Raw genomic sequence first — 6,530 nt, 5'->3', positions numbered from 1 at the left:
TTGTCCGAATACCTAAGGGTTTGAATAAATCATACGACATGCGTTTAGTATGGAGTTAAAGAGCTTTCTGATACTTATAAAGAAATCTCACTGACCTAAAATTCATTACGAAATAGGACTTACTAGAAGTTTCAACACAACGTCTGCGTCACTTCGGTGGACGCTGTATCGAAACTTCCTATATAAATTTCACTCACGTGACGTCTAGTCAGTCGATCGTACTTAGTTTGTTAGCTAACTATATTGAAGGGGTATAGACGAACAATATGCAAAATCAATTTTTCAATTTTGTCAGGAAACGAAAATGTGACGCCCTTATATTTTAGAATTGTTGAACGTTTTAGGGGGAGGGGGAGATTTCACTCATCTGCCGTAAGTAGTGACTACTGCTGTTAACCATTGCTTTCTTTAATTTTTCATTTATACATCCTATCCTCTTTCAAGTTCAGTTCCACATGCCATTCCATTTAGTTTCATATATTCTGTTCGATTACATACACATTCCTCAATCTCTTATAATATGTCCAAATTAACAAAACGGTTCTCTTGCTTTCTTTCTAATATTGATTATTTAGATTTCAAGAGAATTAATTTTAAATAAACACGCAACCAATTTGTTAATTACTACGAGCATTGAGCTCTTCCTCATTGTGTGTTAATATATATTCTTCAATGTTTACATTCTAATAATAATATATATTTATGCCAAACTTAGATATAATTGCAGTATACGAAGGTTAACTGGGTAATAAAGCAGTTCAAGTCAATATCTTATTTCAATCTGTATCGTAGATTACAATTATCGTTAAAAGAAATTGAATATTTGTCTCGAAAATTGATTTTATGTAGGTAGGATGGATAGGGATGCGCGAGACAAGATTTTAGGTCGTCTCATGTCGACAATATGCTGTAAAAGTGATGTCTCGACTCGAGAAATGTATATGTTTGCTATGTTTTATGTATGATTATTTGGTAGTAGTTTTTAGCAGACCGTTCTTCCAAATAAATCTTAACTAACACAGTAGTAACCAGTGTTTTGTTTACTGATTTTCTGAAGGGGAAAGAACTTAGACTCTTGGCTAGCTTTTGGCAACTTAAAAATTGCGGCTCCCCTCTTGGGCCAAGGTGGCCATTCCTCCAGATGCTTGTCTTCAGGTTTCGGTTTGGAGGCGGTATTAACTGTAGCAAATGAAGTTTCGTCACTGCAATTCCGTTATAAGATATTTTCTCCCTATGGATATGTGCCTGTCTTTACAGGTATTTCTTTACCTTATATCAGTAACGAATTTTCAAGAAACCCTTTTTTATTAATCTCGGAATTGGGGGAAAAGAGTGGAGTTTTTAAGCATATATATAATTAACAGTAGCTTTTTTTTTTCTAATAAGCTACATTGTAATTCTTAAATAAATATGAATAACTTACCCGACATTCACATTTCAGTTGCTATTTTCTTCCATTCTCTATTTAAAGCGTGTCTATTATGATGTTTTTGTGTTTCTTATCCCATATTGCTGAAACATTTCTCACTAGTTCTATTAATATGTCTTTCATAATCACATTTAGTCGTTGAGCCAGGAGGTTTCATGGTTTCATCTCTGAGGACTTGGTGTACCATACGTTTTTTGATTCAACACAATACCAGAATGACTTTTATCCATGATACTGTCAGTTACAGGGTAGCTATTGGCCGCCATATTGGAAAATGGCCACTAATATTGTAATTTTTGAGACCATTTGTTAACAATGGAATTGCATAATTACATCTCTGTGGACTTGGTGTACTATACATTTTTTGATGCTACACAATACCAGAATGGCTTTTATCCATGATACTGTCAGTTACAGGGTAGCTAATGGCCACCATATTGCAAAATGGCCGCTAATATTGCAATTTTTGAGACCATTTGTTAACAAGGGAGTTGCATGATTACATCTCTGTGGACTTGGTGTATTATACATTTTTTGATGCTACACAATACCAGAATGGCTTTTATCCATGATAATGTCAGTTACAGGGTAGCTAATGGCCACCATATTGGAAAATGGCCGCTAATATTGTAATTTTTGAGACCATTTGTTAACAAGGGAGTTGCATGATTACATCTCTGTGGCTTGGTGTACTATACATTTTTTGATGCTACACAATACCAGAATGGCTTTTATCCATGATAATGTCAGTTACAGGGTAGCTAATGGCCACCATATTGGAAAATGGCCGCTAATATTGCAATTTTTGAGACCATTTGTTAACAAGGGAGTTGCATGATTACATCTCTGTGGACTTGGTGTACTATACATTTTTTGATGCTACACAATACCAGAATGGCTTTTATCCATGATAATGTCAGTTACAGGGTAGCTAATGGCCACCATATTGGAAAATGGCCGCTAATATTGTAATTTTTGAGACCATTTGTTAACAAGGGAGTTGCATGATTACATCTCTGTGGCTTGGTGTACTATACATTTTTTGATGCTACACAATACCAGAATGGCTTTTATCCATGATACTGTCAGTTACAGGGTAGCTAATGGCCACCATATTGGAAAATGGCCGCTAATATTGCAATTTTTGAGACCATTTGTTAACAAGGGAGTTGCATGATTACATCTCTGTGGACTTGGTGTACTATACATTTTTTGATGCTACACAATACCAGAATGGCTTTTATCCATGATAATGTCAGTTACAGGGTAGCTAATGGCTACCATATTGGAAAATGGCCGCTAATATTGTACTTTTTGAGACCATTTGTTAACAAGGGAGTTGCATGATTACATCTCTGTGGACTTGGTGTACTATACATTTTTTGATGCTACACAATACCAGAATGGCTTTTATCCATGATACTGTCAGTTACAGGGTAGCTAATGACCACCATATTGGAAAATGGCCGCTAATATTGCAATTTTTGAGACCATTTGTTAACAAGGGAGTTGCATGATTACATCTCTGCGGAGAGTAGCTAATGACCGCCATATTGGAAAATGACCGCTAATATTACACTTATTTTATTTTTTCCTTGTTGATAGTTACTCAAATTAACGGAATAAAATTAACAAAAGTTATTGATCTTAAAATGTTCTGAAAATAATATTGAAGAAACTATAAATAAAGACACACAGGGAACAAAAGGTACAACGATGTTCAGCAAAAGACCTGCAGCAGTTGAAAGATACAATTTAAACTCTGATATGAGAGCAGCATTTCTTCACATGGTTCGTGAAAGAACAAGCTGGAATTCTTCTTCAGGACAATCTACGATCTTTCTTTGCCTAGGATCCAAAAAGATGAACGTGATGTTTCAGCGTTACAAAACCTGATGGCCAATGAATGGATAAATCCGTTTGAATAAATAGATATGATCAATTTATCTACTGGAGCTGTGCCAACTCCAGACATTGTCAAAGACATGGTCACAGCACATGAAGTAGGCCAAAAAGCTTATGAAAAATTCAAGAAAGATCATCTGTCTGAAGACTCAAAACCAGAAGAATTTTTCAAGCTTCTCAAGAAGCAGAAGCTGAAGACGTTCTCTGATTTGAAAAAGAAAGAGAGTGTGAAGATGAATAACACTGAGTTCGTTTTCCCCTCTGGGACCTCTTCCATGGTCTTTGGCTACTCCTGATGGTTCGATTCAAAAAACTGGTAAGTCCAAACTGATGGTAGTCCTGACCAAAGACTCTGCAACTGATGGGCAAATTCCTAGTGACGCTGTTAACATCTTTGATGGAATGTGTCTTGTTCAAAAGCTGCCACATGGACTACAAACATTTGGCGAAGTAGCTGACATGCTCTTTTCGAGAATATTACAAGAATCCGTATCTTCTCAGACAATTCACGTTGTCTTTGATACGTACAGACAAGTGCCTATAAAAAGTAGCGAACGAAAACATCGAGCTGTCGGTGATTCTATAAAAGTGAAACATATAACTGCTGCCCATTCAGTCCGAAAATGGAAGCAGTTTTTATCTGATGACGAGAACAAAAAAGAACTTATACGTTTCATTTGTAAAGAGTGGCAGGGCGTGCAGTATCTCAATCAGCTGAATACACGAGTAATGTATGTTACTTGTGAAGAAAAGTGCCATAAAATTACGAGTAAACTGGCATAAGAAGCTCCTGAGTTGACGTATTTCCAAGAAGAGGTGGATACCCGACAACAAGGCGGATACAACATGCTCTTCTTTTGGGATTTAGAAAGATAATTATTAACTCCGTTGACACAGATGTTGCTGTTATTACATTATTTGCTATAGAAGAACAGTTGAAAAAGTACAAGGGATCAATATTTCTAAAATGTGGATCTAGTGCCAGAGTAAAGTACTACAACATGAGAGATGAATGCTTTTCTAGGTCAAGAAGTGTGTAAAGTATTGCCCGGACTTCATTCATTTACTGGGTGCGATGCAGTAAGTGCATTTGCAGGCAAGGACAAATCTGCAGCCTACAAGATAATGACTCAAAATTCTAGACTCAGAACCGCTTTAAGTATTCTTGGAACTCAAGCTGAAATACCAGAGGAAACAAAGAAGCAGCTCGAGTTCTTTGTTTGCCAGCTCTAGTCTAGATAGCAAAAGTTCACTGACATCAATGAATTGCGTTATAACATATTTTCTGCTAAAAAGGGGTCTGTTGAACCTCATAGCCTTCCTCAATGTCGGAACACGCTCTATCAACATATAAGAAGAGCAAACTACCAAGTTCTCGTTTGGAAGAAATGTCTACAAGCTGATCCAGAGCTTCCATCCCCAGTGGACCATGGCTGGATTTCTACAACGGACAGTGAGGGAAGATCTTGTCTGGGAGTACAACGGATGGACTCTCCTGCCCCTGAAGCTGTTTTGGAACTGATGTCATGTTCTTGCCCAAGAAAATGTGCCATGCCTTCATGTGTGTGCCTTTCCAACAACCTCAGATGTATAGACGTGCAAAATACAGACCTGTTCCAACTATGAAAAAGTCACTGATTTCGACGCTGGACTGTCATCTGATGACGACAGCAGTGAAGATGAAGGCTAACATGAATAATTTTTGAAGGAACTTATTAGTACAAATATTAAATACTTCAGAAATATGTATCTCAGTAAAATATTTCCAGGGAGTGTTACAATTTAAAACAAGGCCGTTTCTCCTTTAATCGCAAATATCTCCTAATCGATTGGTTCTAATAAAAAATATTACTGAACATAATATGTGCAAAATTTTATGCTCTTCAATTTCATTCCTCTTCATTTTCTCGATAAGAGGAACCGTTTATGAGATAAATGCGCAAAACTTCGCAAATGTAGAGACATGGCAGCCATTTTTCAATATGGCGGCTTTAAGCTACCACAAATTTCAGGATATCATCATTTGATGAATACCTTGAACCACTGTGAATACAAAAAGATATATATCATCAAGTCCTTAGAGATGAAACCAAAAACCTATTTTTTGGATTCTGGCTCAACGACTAATTTAACAGTGCAGCAAAACCTCTCGAGTATAGACATACAGAATCCTCTGCAGACGAAATTTTAAACAAATGAAGACTTTATTCCTTGGAGCGCTTCAAGGAGAACCAAAGAGAACATACCCATTTGAATCCATATGTTTGTGCCAGTATCGAAAGTGACACCTCGACCTCGATCGCGAGGTCTCTTTAATATCTTTCTACCCTTTGGCCTTATTTTAACAACTTGTGCAAATGTCCGGAGGTTCCAGACCTCCTGGCTCCGCCACTGATTGGTAGCATGCATTTCTCTGTTCACTTCTACCTTCAGCCATAATTTTATTCTTTCGAGCCAAAGAGAATACATTCGTTCTCGTTCGCATTTGGCATTCTTAAAAATAAAATTATGTTATATTTAAACGTGCGATTTTGCCATTTTCGATGTAAATTTCTCTCCCCTCTTTCGCAAAACAAATCTCATGGGCGCAACTTGCGTGTATGGTCCCCCTGTTCCAAATAGAAAAATTGATTTTTTTCTATAGTTTGTGCAAGACATTGCCAAAATATAGAATTTCATATCCAGTATTTATGTTTACTTGGTACTGGAATTAATAAAATTGGAAGTAATTGTTTTGTGTATGTATAATTGTGCAGAACAGCCAGGATAAATGTTTTGTGCTGCTATATATAAATGTATGAAAATTGTTAGGAAAGTTTCTTGAGGGTGGAAAATATTATTCCCAGGCTGGGACAACAGTAATTAAGTTAGTGCCAGGGAAAGAAAAACTAGAGACGGGGAATTCCCTTAGCTTTCCCCCTTACAAAAACGTTTTGTAAGTAACAAACGTTCTGTGTCTGACTATGACTGCCTAGCGTTCAGTGTGGCTCCGTGGATGAGTGAGTAGAGTCGTTTCTTAGTAATGATAAGTTCCATGGCTCGAGTCCTGCTCAGAGCCGTCCAATTTTTTTTATTATTTGTTTCCCATATCTGAAGATGTTTCTCCCCCTCCGTAATCATCTGGTGCTCTCAACTGAGTTCTTCACTTGAATTCAACAATTGGTAGTGGGATGCTCTCAGGTTTGGGTGAGCTTTT

The sequence above is a fragment of the Thermobia domestica genome, chromosome 11 (genome assembly GCF_964235325.1).
Source record: "Thermobia domestica chromosome 11, izTheDome1.hap1.1, whole genome shotgun sequence".
NCBI classification, from domain to species: domain Eukaryota; kingdom Metazoa; phylum Arthropoda; class Insecta; order Zygentoma; family Lepismatidae; genus Thermobia; species Thermobia domestica.
Note: the sequence above shows the minus strand (reverse complement) of the source record.